Raw genomic sequence first — 12,938 nt, 5'->3', positions numbered from 1 at the left:
CACCTCTATTTCTGGGACAGAGATTGGAGACCAGCAAATGATGGAGGAGAAAATAAAATAAAATCCCATTTTGGATTCAATTCCTGGCCCTGATACCCTGAGAGATTTCAGAGACCTTCCAGCTGGGTCTCTATTTACCCTGGTCTCAATCCTTCTGCATTCTGCGTGCTAGTTCCTTTCTCGGGGCGGATTTTTTTCGTTTTTTGTTTTTGTTTTTGTTTTTGTTGTTGTTGTTTGTTTTTGTTTTGTTTTTGGTCCAAAGCGCTGGCCCTACATACAGGAAAATGACTTGACACTGGAGCAAGGGAAACACTGAGAATTAAATTAGAACTCGCATTTTTTTTTTTTTTTTCCTTTGGAAAGAGGGGCCGCCCGGGGTGGCTGAGCGGTTCAGCGCCTCCCTTCCACCCAGGCCGTGACCCCGGGGTCCCGGGATCGAGTCCCACATCGGGCTCCCTGCGTGGAGCCTGCTTCTCCCTCTGCCTGTGTCTCTAATTTAAAAAAAAAAAAAAAATTTTTTTTGGAAAGAATTTTAAATTTGATGGACCACAGTCTTAAAAAGAAAAATAATAACGATGATGAGCGCAGACACTTTTGCAGTGGCTGGAGGATGAATCCCTGCAGCCCCCCGCGCCCCGCCCCATCGTCCAGAGGTCCTGGGCACCTGGAGCTCTCCTTGGGGGTCGGGAGGGGCACCTGGGCGAAGGTGTGACTCACTCCCTTGCCCGAAACTCTCTGGCTCCGCAGCTCATCCCCATCCAAGTTGTGGGTCCCGTTGCCCTAATTGCCGGACCTCGGGCGAGAGGCTTCAGCCCCGCCCCCCCCGCGGTTTTCAGGGGGGTCCGATGCCTCCTCCAGGGATGCTCCCCGGGAGCGCGGATGCCGAGTGCGTGCACGCGCGTGTCGGGTGGCCAGGCTTCAACAGCGAAATTACGCAGTTCTGCGTGTGTTTTCTGCCTATAAAACAAGTCACAGCCCTTCGTTCTTCCTTCCAATTCCTCGGGGTCGCCTCGTGGGTCCGGGGTCGGGGCTCCAGGAGCCCGCGCTCGTGGGCGGCCGGGACCCGCGGCGGCGGCGGCGGCGGGAGACACGCTGGCCAATCAGCGCGCGCGGCCGCCGCCAGGCCCCGCCCCTTCCGCCGGGCCCCGCCCCCTCCCGCCCCGCCCCTCGGGAGTAGGGCCGCGCGGCCCGCTGGTCCCGCCCCTCCTCTGAGTGACAGCACCGTGGACAGCAACCGCCGCCGCCGGACGCCAACTTTGTCCGCCCCGGGCGCCTCGGCTGAGCTGAGGTGTGTGTGTCCGGCGACGGCGAGGAGGGCTGGAGGGGGAGGCCCTGCCAGGGAAGCCCGGGGCGGGATGGCGGGGCTGCGGGGGGGGGGAGCGTCCAGGCCTGGAAGCGGCCGCACGTCCTCAGCGAGCGCCCCCCGCTCGTGGGCCCCCCACAGGCCTTGAGGAAGGCTCGTCCCGCCCCCTGAGAGCGGCCCTCGGGCGGGCCGCGTGCGCGGAGGTTCTGGAACGGGGCTGTGCGGGGGGGGAACCCGAGGCCCGGGAAACGCAGGAGGTACGGAGCCACCTTAGGGACCCCTTCCGGCGTTCGGGACGCTCGCGCGAGGGGGGGGTGCAGAGGAGAGGCGGCGGGGGGCGTGGCCGCCGCTGTTGCTTAGCAACGCGCGGTTCCCGCCCTGCCAGCGTGTCCGGCGGCAGCGCGGGGCCCTGGACACTTTAGCCCCGCCCACCTCCCCCCCACGGGGCCTGGGATTGGCTCCCTCGTGCTGTCACTTACCTCGCTGTCGTTTCTCGCGCTGCCCAGCGCTGCGGGTGTGTATGTAGTGCTTGCTCCCTCCTCCTCCGTGCCCCCCTCCCCCCCCCCCGCCCCCCCCCCGTCTCTTTACTTTTTTTTTTTTTCCCCTCCGCCTTTCCTTCCTAATAAATATCTGCAGACCAACACATTTGCAGGGAAAAGCCTCAGGCAGCGTGATGGGTGGCTTTAGGTGCAAGGAAGCGGTGGGGTGGGATGGGGTGGGATGGGGTGGGCATCTTCGCCCGCTGCTTGGTGCATCCCTGAACCCACAGTGTCGGTGTCCCTGTGCATGGCCGGGAACAGGAGGTGCGGACCTCTGCTTTCTCGGACCTAGAATTCTCTTTTTTTTTTTTCCTGCTGCTGCCCGTTTGAGCTCAGGGGGCAAGCTCAACAAGTTGAAGCAACTCAGGTTTGGACAGGCCCCCCCCCAGTCCATGACCTCCCTTTCTTGACCCTTCGGTGGAAAAGTGGGTGATACTCAGCGCCTACAGCCCCTTTGCTCCATTGACCCACATTTAATGATTAACTGTGAGCTGGTGACTACAGATGATAACCCCTTTGGATCTCCTGGCTCCTATCAGTTGGCCCCAAATGATTCAGCAGAACAAACATTAAGGAGAGAGAAAACACAAAAGGAGCTAAAAATCTGCTTTGACTTCCTTCTGCTAGGCTTACTGTGTAAATCCCCAAGAAGGAAGGAAGCTTGTGCTGCTTGATAAGGCAGTGGAGGACTTCTGGCCTAGAAGTTAGAAACCTGGCAGGGTTAGGAAGTATTTGTCCTTGGGCAATAACCTTCGTAACTGTATTCTCATCTATAAAGTGGGGCTACTGTGCTCTTTGTTCCTAAAAAAGTAAGGAGGGATAATTGATCATGAACATATTAGTAATGATCTACACAGATGTGAAGTATTATTGGTTACACTTTATCTTTTGGTCTGTATGATCTGAATTTGTAGACACCAAAGAAGTATGATGATTCAGATTAAAGTATTTTCGCACTTCCCTTGTGACTTATGGTTGGGCTATTTAGAATTGGGGAAGAAACTCCTTTATTTGTTATTGATTCTCTGATAGTTCTGGTTACATAGCACCGTAAATGTCTTGCATGACGTTCCCCCCTCTCCCCCCCCCCCCCCCATTGACATCGCTAGGTTTTTCAAAGTATGTACCTAGCCTGCAAGGACTGGGAAAGATGACCTTCAGATCCAAAAATGAATGACCTTTTTGGTGTCATATACTACCTTGAGAAGACAAGGAAAACTGATGACTCTCCCCTGAGAAAAAGACACAGTTTGAAGCATTAAGTGGTCCTGGATTAAGATCCTGTTTTGGATCAACTTCCTAAGGGATAAAGAAATCACTCTCCCCATTGCCTCGACCCAGAGAGAGACTGAGTACGTAGCTGGGAACAGAATGGGTCTTTTTCCTTTCTTCCACAATGCATTTTACCATAACTTTAATTCAAGATTTTAAGTCAATCCCACCACCACCCTTCTTTTTTTTTTTTTAACTATTTAATAAGCAGGAACTAGTAGTGCTCGATAAATTTTTGCTGTCTTTTCAAAACCATGTAAGCTATAATTTTTTTCAAATGCTTTTTTCAAAAGCAAGTGGAAAGAGAAATTATTGTCAAATATTTTGAGAAAATGTGAAACTGTAATTTTGAGATAAACATTCAATACATAAATTGTCTCTTCTATAAAAGTCCATTTTTAAAAAAGATTTTATTTATTTATTCGTGAAAAGCACAGAAAGAGAGAGAGGGGGCAGAGACACAGGCAGAGGGAGAAGTAGGCTCCATGCAGGGAGCCCGGTGCGGGTCTCGATCCCCGGTCTCCAGGATCACACCCTGGGCTGAAAGTGGTGCTGAACCGCTGAGCCAGCCAGACTGCCCAAAAAGTCCATTTTGGACAAAGAAAAGCTGATTATTTTTAGGATATGCCAGTTGAATACTATGACCTGACTCCTAAATCTCTTTTCTTAAGTGAGTTATCTTTTATACTATTTTAATTTTCCTGTGGCTAAGATATATTGTGGTTGCATTGTGGTTCTTTTCCTGATTTCTATATTTAAATAAAAGGCTATAAATAGTTACTTTGTTTGCTGAAGTTTCCTCACCTAGGTTTCCTTACCTAGGTTTACCAATAAAAGTGGGTATCTAGTAGATATTATTAGATAGGGAAACATTGAAAAGAGAAAACATTTATTGCTTTTGTAATAAACATAAGAGTATATAGGAGTGCTTGTTTTCTTTATTAGCATTTATAATTTTATTGAACTCTTTAATATTTAACTATTCCTTAACTCCATTTCTGGATAAGAAGCACATATAAAGACAAATTGATTAGGGAAATCATTCTAATGAAGTTAAAGTTTTAGGGGCTCAATAGATAATAGCTTTTTTTCTCGAGTTTGTAGACAGGTGGAATTTACAATATCAGCTTCATGACTAAATGACTAGGCATAATGCTAGGCATTATGTCTGACTAGGCATAATGCTTTGGATAGGAGACCAAAAATGAGTACTTCCCACCCATTTCTACGTCCCCTTCTTTTTCTCAGAACCTAGACTTCAGTGAGAGAAAATTTCAGTTTGCTGAAAAGGTACATTTACGCAGAATTACTGATATGCATGGTCCAGGGCAGAAAGTGAAGTAAAAGAAGGAAAACCTCTGATATTTACAGGGTTATAATAGCTAATATCTACCCGTTGGAGCAATATGGACCAATGGATTTCAGCCGCCAGTCAGATAACTCTCCTGTTGGGAAGCTGCAAATAAGGAGTGGGATCTGAGACCGGGACTGTTAACCTAGTGCTCTGATTTTCCAATCTGGATCATCCCTTCGGGTCATTTGAAGGAAGTGGAGGTGTTTTCAAATTATTACTATATGTTTAAAAGCTACTGGCAATGGGGGCCCTGTGTAATGTAGAGGTCCAGCTCAATGAAGAATTTTCTTCCCCCACTCCCAATGCCAAAAACATCTCCTTTGAGAACCACTGTTCCAGTGGAAGTTCTTCCACATGGAAATGTGTGGCTAGGCCAGATTTCCTGCTCATCTTTATTCCTCTGTATTCGTATTTTTGATATCAATAGATTTAGCTCTAGGTGTGAAGGTTTTAATAAAAATATTGCTAAGAAAAATTATAATTTTTTGGCATTCTTCCAGAATGTCTAAAACAATATGGAAAATAGTGATACATATTTTATATTTGATATCCTTAAGACATTTCTAATGAACAGATAAAGATCAGAATCCTAGAGCTAAATCTTTTCACACCTGTTTCATACGCACCTGTTAAGTATCTTTGCAATGAAGGAGTGAAATAGGTATGCATTTTCTTGAAAAAGAAAAGATGATTTCCTAGCTTCTTAATGTGGAAATGTTAAATAATGATAGAAAGACAAATATTCTACTCAGAGGCTTAATAAATTCTGTTTTGTTGAATCAGAAAGTGGAGGCAGTTCCATAAGTGAGAGGATCTTATCAATTTCATGGTTTTCAAACCACTGAACATGGAGAATGACAAGAATAAAAAGAAGCTTAGTTCTTCCATAATAGTATTATGTGGTGGTGTAGGTGCAGCCTAATAAATTGAACAACTTAAAATTTTGTCTTTTGGCAAAGACAAAAGGAAGATGGTTTAACCCAAAAAACATTTTAACATACTTTAGATATTAAAAATATCCAAATATTGCAGGATGTAGAATAACAAATCGTGTGGATACCTGTGACAAAATCCTACTTGTGGATGACCGTTTATAACCTACCCTAGGTAGAAGGTGCAGGGGACTGAAAGTCTTAGACTTGTCACCAGCAGTAGATACGTTATTTTGAGGGAGGGTAGTTACAATGTTCCAGGCATCAAGTTCCTTTTATGTGGATATACATATTTTATGTGGATATACATATTTGAAAATTTGTGATATTCTTCCATTTTTATGAAGAATGTACTTGAGCATTATAACACATTCTCATTATTCACAGTGGTTCAATATAGCACTGAATGTCTCTGGGCAGGAGCATATCTGTTTTTTTTCAGGATGGAAAGGTATAATTTTAAAAAGAACCAGTTTCTGATTCCATTTTGTCATTTCCTAGGTGTCCATTCTCTGCCTCTTCTCTCCACAACATCTCCACCCCCCATACATACATACTTACATTTGGAAAACACTGGGCTATGTAGAAATGATCTGTATAGTCTCTCTCAATGGCAAAATATTCTGGATAATAAAGTGGAACCCCAAAATCCCACAGCTCCAAGGAAAATGTAATCAGAAGTTTCAGTGGGATACCTGTGAAAATCAAGAGTTTTAAGCTAAAGAAGAATATTTGAGGGAATTGTTTGACATCTAACACATGCAAGAATTCATGGCCTCTATGGACAGGAGAACTCCATATAAAAAGAAGAGACCATGATTAAGCAACAATAAGAAGATAAGATAAAACAAAAAGACGAAAAAACTAAAAATGAACTGTATTAGTTTTATATTCCTGCTTTAACAAACTGCCACAAATTTACTGACTTTAAAAACCACAGATTCATCATCTTACAGATCTGTAGTTTGGAAGTCTGACATAGGTCTCACTGGGTGGAAATCGAGGTGGTAGGAGGGGTGCATTCCTTTCTGGAAGGGGATGTTTCCTTGCCCCTTCCTGCTGCTGGGGGATGCTCGCATTTCTTGGTTTATGGCCCCCTTCCTTCACCTTCAAAGCCTGTAACACTCCATCTCTGTATTTTTTTGTAGTCAAATCCTATTCGGACCATAGCAGGAAAAGATCCACTTTTAAAGACCAACAGGGATAATTCATGATAATCTCTCCATTTTGAGGTTCTTCATTTTAATCACATGTTTAAAGTCCCTTTTGCCATGTGATCCTCACAGGTAATCACATATTCACAGGTTAGGGAATCAGGACCTGGACAGGACATCTTTGAGAGGCATATTTTTCTGCCTCCCACAATGACATATTAAAAATCCCATATTTGGGGCAGTAAAAAACAGAATTGGTATTATTGCAGAAAGTTTAATCAGTGTGGAAAATAGACTCGAAAAGTTCTCTGTAAATATTGAATTCATGAACAGAAATGTGATATAAAGAGGAAGAAGAATGAAGCCTATTATGTGAATATTTGGAGTTTCTGAAGAAGAGAGACCGGTATATAGGTAATTGTTCCTAAAGAAGAGTACACAGATTTTGGAAAAAAAAAAAAAAAAAAAAAGCAAGGAGGTAACAGGAAACAAAACTTTTCTGAGCTAAAAAAAAAAAAAAGGCATATAGATGCAGAAAGGACATATAAAATGTGACAACTCAAAGAGACACAATATCAAAAAAGTTTCAAATTAGTATAATGATAAAAACATTTTTCATATACCTAGAAAGAAAATAAGATAACATATACTGTTGGGAAACAAAAATTAGGCTGGTCTCAGACTCCTGTTCTGTAGCAGTAAATACCAGAAGACAATAGAGCAACATCTTTAGTTTTTTGTTTATGTTGTTTTTTGTTGTTGTTGTTGTTGTTAAATCCATGCAATTTGTATTTCTTGTGTGATGACAACAGAAAACCATTCCTAAGTTTATAAGAGACCCTGAACTACACCTTGTTTGCTTTTCTGGATTGGGGATGGAGATGGGGGGAGAACTTAAGACCTACAACAATTTATTAGAAAATTATATAATATAAATGCAAAAGTCATGGCATATTAAAAAAAAAACAGCTGATGGTATATCCTAGGGTTCTAGAATATAGATGTAGCTCTAAATAATTTTGTTAAGTCGAGTTAGAAAATGATTGCAAATGCAAAAAACTGCTTGTATGAGAAGATGTATAAATGCAAAAGTTAATTCAGCAACAACAATCTAGATTTGAATAACATTTTGTGATTTTTCCGATTTATTTATGCTGGCAGTGAAACCTGGTAATTTAAGAATATGAACAGATTTTAAAATATACCTAAATCATTCATTCGCAAACTATGATCCACGGGCTCCCCAAATCTGGCTCACTGCTTGTTTTTGTATGGTCCATGACCTAAGGAGAGTTTTTATGTTTTTAAATGGTTGGGAAAAACAATGTTCTGTGATGTAAACATATGAAATTCAAATTTTGTTTATAAATAAAGTTTTATTGGAACACACCTACCCATTTATTGACATAGCATATGTGGTGCTAAAACAGCAGTGTTGAATGATTGCAGCAAATACGCAGATGTGTTGCTGTATTGCTTTGCATGGCTCAGAGCACTACAGATTGTTGTGACACAGTTGTAATTTGATTTTTCCTCTTGACCTTCAAAGCCTAAATATTTATGATCTGGCCCTTTACAGAAAAAGTTTGCAACTCCTGCCCTATAAACTTTAAACCATAAACTTTAGTGTATAAAGATTGGAATTTTCTTATTATTTAGGTAGCCAAATTTACTAAGTAATTGCCCTTTGGTGTTCTATCTACCCCAGCATTTCTTTGGTCTTCTATGGACCGGTGTTAAAAAACACGTCCGATATTCTTCATATTTAATCATCCAAAATTTCTGTTTTTCATCTCTGTGCCTTAAATGAAACATATTCATGTAAAGATTTTAGAATTTCATTTCCAACACATTCAGTTAGCTATTACAGTCTTATTAGAAATAGCAATGTTTTACTCTTGTATGCCAAAAATCTGTGTGCTTATAGAGATAAGCATGTACTGTATCAATAGGTAAGTTAGGTTATCAATCAGTTAATTAGCAAAGATTTGTTTGGCAGGTACAGTTATAGGTGAATTATATAGGGACAGTGGCTTTGAAATGAGGTTTTGAAGGATGCCTGTGAATTTAAGGTAGATGAGGCTGGGGCTAAGGTAACATCAAGGCAAAGAGAATGAGATCTGTAAAGCTGCTAAGCTGCCAATAGGGTCACATAGTTGGGAAATGAAAGAAATTCAGTGGCTAGAACACAATTTGGAGAAAAGTGACTGGAGTTGAGGCAATAAAGACCTGCTGGCCCAGGCTGAGAAGGCTGTTATATGCCACACAAAGTGATTTTCATCTATAGGCAGTAAGGATCCATTTTAGATTTTCATGCTATGAAGCCAATGTAATTGGATCAGTATCTTAAAATAATGGCTCTTAAACTTTTCAAATATACCACTCTCTAAATTTTTTTTTTCTAAATTTTTTTAATGCTAGGAATATACCATCACAGAACAAAAGTAGCATTGGGCTATACCCCCTATGTCCCATTTGTAATAAAAGTTTCCTTGAGGGAGGATATATACACAATCCCCTAATTATCCTAATAATTTATATAGTATGTAAATTTTGTGAGGAGGCTTTTAAATAAAATCAAATAATTTTAAATTTTCAAAATATTAAGAAGTTACCTGTAAAGCAAATCATCATCATCATCATCATCATCTGTCTGGCCTCTCCTGGGTACACAGAACTACCTTAAAATCAAACAATGTATGTTTACACACTGTACCAGTTTTATATGTGGCTTGTAAAACCTTTTTAAAACTAGAGATGGGGTGCCTGGATGGCTCAGTCGTTGATATTCTGCCTTTGACTCAGGTTGTGACCCTGGGGTCCTGGGATCCAGTCCTGCATCAGGCTCCCCGCAGGAAGCCTGCTTCTCCCTCTGCCTGTGTCTCTGCCTCTCTCTCTCTGTGTCTCTCATGAATAAATAAATAAAATATTTAAAGAACAAAACAAAAAAAACCTAGAGATAGATGTTTAATTATGGACTACTTGAACATATTTGGATTTTCTTTTCTTAGATATTTAAAAAAACAATATTAATGCTTAGCATTTCTTCTGATAAAATAAGCATATTTATTTTGAACACCTGTAAAGAATCTGACTAAAACTATATCTCACTATAAACATTGATTTAGATATAGTAATAAAAGTAGTTTTCCGGGTAATATTGTCTCACACTTACATGGACCTTTATATTTGCCACATTGTTTTCATAATAATGATCTTATTTCATCCTTACAATAATCTGTGATATATATAAAAGTGTTCTTTACTCCATTTTATAGATTTGAAGTCTACATCTCAGAGAGATTATCTGAACATACTCTGCACTGTAGAAGAAAGCCAGTGTGCTCTGTGATCAGATTTGCATTCAAATTTCTACCCTTTTCTTTGTTAACTGTGTGTGCCTGGAAAAGTCACTTAATCATTAGGAAACTCATCTTTCACAGTTGGAGTGAATTGTACTTATCCCATAGGCATGTTATGAGAATTTCTTTCTGATAATATGTATGACATACAAAGCACAGTAAATGGGGACTGCTGATAAGATTATTGTTGCTAATATTAATCGTCATCATTAATAAGGGCCCAACACCCATTAGTCATATTTTCAAAACCCTAATGTTCTGAAAAAATAAAAAAAAGTTCTGCAAAATAAGTTTTTCCCCAAGTTTTACATAAACTCAGTTGTGGCATAACCATATTTAAAATGACGTGGGGCTATTTATGTAGTGTTGTTTACTTTTCTAGTCAGTGTCAATAGTGGTAAGATTTTGCTATGAATTACTAATATACTGATCCTGCTTTGCTCCAGGAGAGTTACATAATTATAGTAAATGGGACATATTCCCTCTCTGGAATCTAAAAACCTTCAAGACACAACTGGACCAAACATTTTAGATTAAGGACTATAAATATATTTATTATTTGTGACTCTTTTAATAACAACTTTATTGAAATGTATTTCACAACCATTACATTTATTACTTTAGACTGTGCAATTCAGTAGTTTTGTAGCATATTTACATAGTTGTACAACTATCCCCACTATGTAATTCTAGAATGTTTTGATAAGCTCAAAAAAGAAACCCTGTATCCATTATCAGTCATGTCCCATCTCTTCCACTCTCACTCTCAGCCTTACATAACTGTTAATCTATTTTCTATCTCTGTGGATTTTCTCATTCTGGACATTTCATAGAAAGAGAAGAAGAGAAATGATGTATTAATTGGAGTTTTGTGCCTGGCTTCTTTCACTTAGCATATGTTTTCAAGGTTCACCCATGGTGTAACACGTATCAATATTTCATTTCTTTTTATGGTGGAATAATATTCCATTGTATGGTTATATAACTTTTCCTTATCTATTCATCATGGATTGTTTCCACTTTTTGGCTGTAAGAATAATGCTGCTATGAACATCCATGTACAAGTTTTTATGTGGACATATGTTTTCATTTCTCCTGGGTAAATATTGGAGTTGCTGGATCATATGATTTACTTTATGTTTTTTGGGGGGAACTGCCAAATGGTTTTGAAGGTGGCTGTGCAGCATTATACTTTTCCACCAGCAGTGTGTGAAGGTTCTAGTTTCCCTTAATCCTCACTGACACTTTATATTGTCTGTCTAGTGAAGTAGTTTTGATTTGAATTTCGCTAGTGACTAATGAAATTTAGCATCTTTGCATGTGCTTGTTGGCAATTTGTTTTTATTCTGTGAAGAAATCTCTATTTAATCCTTTGCCCTTCTAAAAATTGGATTATTTGCATTTTTACTGTTGAGTTGTAAGAGTTCTTCATTATTCTGGGTGTAAGTCCCATATTGGATATATGATTTGCAAATATTTTCTCCTTTCCTGTGGGTTGTCGTTTCACTTTGTTGGTCATGTACTTTGGAGCACAGAAGTTTTTCTTTCTTCTAATGAAGTGCAATATACCTATTTTTCCCATAGTGGCTTGTATGTTTTGCGTTGTTTCTAAGAAACTGTTGCCTGACTCAAGGTCACGAAGTTTTACTCCTCTGTTTTCTTCTAAGCATTTTTAAATTTCAGTATTTACTTCTAAGTCTATGATTCATTTGAGTTAATTTTTGTGTATGGTATGAAACAGTACTTTGATGTAGGAAAGATGTTAAGATTTGGACCCGACAGCCAAGAAAGAATTCTTGAGACATCTTTGGTCCAATAAGGTGATTTTATTAAAGCACAAGTTTAGGACCTATGGGCAGAAATAGCTGCACTGGGGTCATGAGCAGTGGCCAACTATATCCCAATTTTCAAGGTGAGAGTTGGTTAAGGACAGCATAAGTCTCTAAGGAACTTTGGAAGCAACATTTCCAGGACCTTGAGGGGGCTAGCTATTGTTTGAGAAAAAGTCATTTATTACTATCTAATAAAATCTTAGTCATGAGACCCTTCCAGTGTATATCATTGGGTCATATACTTGGGGGATGATTGCCAACATGTATCCTGCGAGGAGGTAGAGGTGAAGGAAGTTTCCAAAGAAATTTTTATGTATTAAAATGGACTTATAGGATCCTGAGGGTCAGGCTAAGATCGCCTTTTGCCCTTAGCAAAGTGTTCGCATCAAGGCAGCTGAGCTCCTAAAGGAAAGTCACTCTGCCTGTTTCAAGGATGTGGCAGTGGGCTGTAGAGAGTAAGGAAATTTAATTTTTCTTTTTGCCTTTTTTTCCCATATCAGACTTCCATTTTATTCTTCTGCAGCATCATTTTTTAAAAAGACTATGCTTTCGTATTATCATGCTTGAGCTGGATTATTATCACTACTTAAAAACAGCCTAAAGATTGCAAGCTATTTTTAATGATATGATTAAAATTAGTGAAACTTGTGTTCTTAAATGCTTGGGGTTAGATTTTGAGTTGGTGTTATTATTATGAGACAGTGGTTAAGAACCATTTAAACTTGATACTCTTATCTATAAAAGAGCAGTTACAACATAAAACTAGAGGTAAGTTCAGTGCCTGGCACATAATAGGTATTCAGTAAATAGTTGCTGAACAAAAAATGAATAAATAATATGTTATTTGATTATTTTTATATTGCTTTTTAATGGGCATTTAGTTTAGAAAGTAGCATATTTAAACATTTAAGGTTAAATAAATACAATTATTTTATAGGTCAATACTGTATAAATTACAATAACAGAGAACAAATTCAAATTGGTCCCTTTATATCATATTCAACTCTAAAATACAGTGAACACATCTCTAACTACTTTTCAGATAATCACTATAAAATCAACTATTCTTAAAATATGATCTGCAGAAATAATGTTACTATTTATTACAGTGGAAAGGGGGTCTTTAGTTAAATAAATTTCAGAGACATTGGGTCAAGTAAATTAAATAGACTTAGTACAGGATTTCTCAG

The 12,938-nt window shown here is 39.7% G+C and overlaps 1 protein-coding gene across 18 annotated transcripts in view; it reads left to right on the top strand.

Annotated features, from left to right (window-relative positions):
• The first annotated feature begins 1,156 nt into the window (after positions 1 to 1,156).
• TRIQK (triple QxxK/R motif containing) overlaps positions 1,157 to 12,938 on the top strand; it is an 84,882-nt gene continuing 73,100 nt past the window's right edge. For 13 of the 18 annotated variants that reach the window (XR_005381229.1, XM_038579745.1, XM_038579741.1 and 10 more), the window contains exon 1: positions 1,157 to 1,288. The gene's annotated coding sequence lies outside the window, so the exon portion shown is untranslated. The remainder of the gene's footprint in view (positions 1,289 to 12,938) is intronic. The other 5 variants (XM_038579746.1, XM_038579744.1, XM_038579750.1 and 2 more) reach the window with 4 other exon arrangements.

This window comes from Canis lupus, chromosome 29, assembly GCF_011100685.1.
Source record: "Canis lupus familiaris isolate Mischka breed German Shepherd chromosome 29, alternate assembly UU_Cfam_GSD_1.0, whole genome shotgun sequence".
Lineage (NCBI taxonomy): Eukaryota > Metazoa > Chordata > Mammalia > Carnivora > Canidae > Canis > Canis lupus.
This window is presented reverse-complemented; position numbering and strand designations above follow the sequence as displayed.